Raw genomic sequence first — 2,821 nt, forward strand, 5'->3', positions numbered from 1 at the left:
GACAGTCCGCTGTGCCAGCTGCATTTGACCCACCATGGCAAGTCAAAGGCTGGCTACTGGGCGACACCACCAGAAAATGGACATTCTAATACAATTTTATAAATTCAATCATGACATAATGCATACAAAAATAAACTAATCACCCTTGTGCATTCCCTTAGTGCCTGTCTTTTGTGTGCCTTTGCCTATCCTAGTGCCCCTATGAGGTGCTTACCCAGTGGCTGTATCATGGGTGGTGGAAGGCTGCTGACTTTCAGTGGGGGAGACTGCAGATGGCCTTGGAGGATGACCTCAAGCAGCTCTCAGCCTACAAGACCCTGCTGTGGACTGCACCACCTTGGTCTGGGCTGCAGAAGTCTGGGCTGGCTGGCTGACTGGCAACAACAAGGGCACTGGCGGAGTGGCAGAGGTGGGAGCAGGGATGCTGTCATCCTGAGAGAGGACAGCAGGTTTGTGGCCATTCAGTCACTGCCACTCTCCCATGGCAGTGCCTCAGCAATCTTACTGTTGGAAAACAAATTGATGGACTGCTGTGATGCCCTGGAAGCCCCTTTGAACCATGATGGTAGCAGTCTGAGCTACCACTACAGCCCTCAGTCCTTCCATGGAAGCTGTTTGCACTGCAATGGAAGCTGTTAGTGCTGGAATGCAAGCTGTGACATTGGCCATCAGACGCTGCATCATGGTGTGTTCCACAGGTGTGCTGATGGAGATGACCACCCGTTCCATGTTGGAAAGGATGGGCTTCAAGCTCTGCGCAAACCTCTGTGCCAAGTTGATGCCGGATTCCTCCATGCTCCTTGACATTGTGCGCAGGCTTTCTGGAAGGCTTTCCAGTGCACCAAGCATTTGGTTATGTACACCCATCAGCCTTCTTCTATAGCCTGGCCCATCAAAGTCCTCAACTGAGTCCTCTGCAGCAGAACTAGCGTGTGACCTTGCCCTCCAGCATGTTGGCAACTGCGCTATCCTTACCCGTCGCCTTGGATCCTGCGCACTTGCGCCCGGTGTCTTACCACATGCAGATCCCTTCTCTATCCTAGCCCTCTAAAATACATTTAGTGTCAGTCTCTGAGCTGGTGGCTGCGAGTGTAAGATTGAGTGATGGTGCCTCATCAGCTTCACTGTCTTCTTCCTTTTCTTCCTCTGACTGGGAAGGTTCCAGTTCTTGGGTATCTGAAATGAAAAAGGGATAAGGGTTGGGTTGTGGTGAGGGGAGAGGAGAAAGTAAGAAGCATATGGTTACATCATCTACAGCTTGTGAGCCAGAAGAGATTGTGGGATGAGGGAGAAGTGGGATGAGAGAAGGAGGATTAGGTATGCAGATACTCTCATCATTGATCCCTCCAGCCCTGCCAGTGGCCATGGCCTCAGCACTACTTCCTCTATGGGGGTTAAAACATGCAGGCACCCTTGTCCTCCAGTTCTCCTGCTACTGATTGATAGAGATTGTTGATGAATTGAGGAGTGTCTGAGGTTAGTGGTTCAATTGGTAGGATATGCCATTTGAAGATGAACTCACTCACCTTCACAAAAAGTGTCAGATTATTAAACTTCTTCCTGCACTGTATCCATATTCTTGGAGCAACACTCCTGGCATTGACCTCCGCTGCTACTTCTTCCCACAGCCTCCTGAGCATATGCAACTACTTCTTCCCACAGCCTCCTGCCCCCCTGCAAATACAGGATGTCTCTCCTTCTTTCTACCTCTTGCACCAAGAGCTGCTGTGTATTGTCAGAAAACCTTTGTAATTGCTTCCTCGCATGTTCAGCCATTGCTCAAAGTAGCACAGCCTGGATTCACGTGTCAAAAAACTCCCACCACTTCTTGCAGCCACAATGCACTTCCCCTTTAAGTGGCGCAGGCTGCCTTTAATTAGTGCTACCACTCGTTATATTGGACACCATGATGATTTGTGTAGCCAATTAAGAATGTGGGGAGCACTGGCTGCACGCAGCAATCATTTAAAACAGCAGGCAGCACCAATTCAATGTGCTGCCTGCAACACAATGAAAGGGTGCGGGTTAATCGCATACCGCGATCCCCGTGCCATTTTTCGGGTGTTAGCCAATTTATCCCCCTCTCTCTTTCTCCAAGCTTTTGGTCACCTGTCCTAATATCTTCTTATGTGGCTCGGTGTAAAATTTTGTTTGATAAGGCTCCAGTGAAGCGCCTTGGGCCATTTTACTATGTTAAGGGCTCGATTTTGCTATTGTGGGTGGGCTGGGGCGTGTCAGGTGGTTTTCGTGTCAGGACCCAACTCTGATGTGAAGTGGGAAAAAAATGCGATTTTGCCCTAGTTGGGCACTTGATTTCCAGCGTGTGGAAACCCCTGGCCCAATGAGTCTTTTCATACAGAAAGTCACCTCCGATGATGTCATCAATGCTGCTGGATTTAAGGCCTGCAAGCAGCCTTGATTCTTCTGGAGACTTGAAACTTTATGGCCATTGTTGTGATCGCTTCATTCAGCAACTATGTCCAGCAGTAGGCCAAAGTGTGCTCCAAGGTTCGATGAGGCCTCCCTCCAAGCTCTGGTGGAGGGAGCAAGATCAAATAAGGAGGTGCTCTTCCCTTCCTCAGGGAGGAAATAGCCTCCCCAGCAGACTAAAGCTGTGTGGATGCAAGTGGCTCAGGAGGTAAACTAAGTCTCTATGTGCCGCAGCACCTGGCTGCAGTGCAGGAAGAGGTTTCATGACCTTCTCCGCACAGGAAAAGTGAGTATGACTTTCCCATCACCCTCAATCTGATCCCCATCGCCTCTACTCACCAGCACTCTGCTTTGCCAACCTCTTCCTCCACATCCCACTTGACACTGACAT

At 49.8% G+C, this 2,821-nt stretch overlaps 1 pseudogene; it reads right to left on the reverse strand.

Moving 5' to 3' along the window:
- Positions 1–291: 291 nt before the first annotated feature.
- LOC147124271 (uncharacterized) lies at positions 292–1,776 on the reverse strand (annotated as a pseudogene).
- Positions 1,777–2,821: the final 1,045 nt, after the last annotated feature.

This window comes from Somniosus microcephalus, chromosome 1 (genome assembly GCF_052327205.1).
Source record: "Somniosus microcephalus isolate GS21.2 chromosome 1, FLI_Smic_1.0, whole genome shotgun sequence".
NCBI classification, from domain to species: domain Eukaryota; kingdom Metazoa; phylum Chordata; class Chondrichthyes; order Squaliformes; family Somniosidae; genus Somniosus; species Somniosus microcephalus.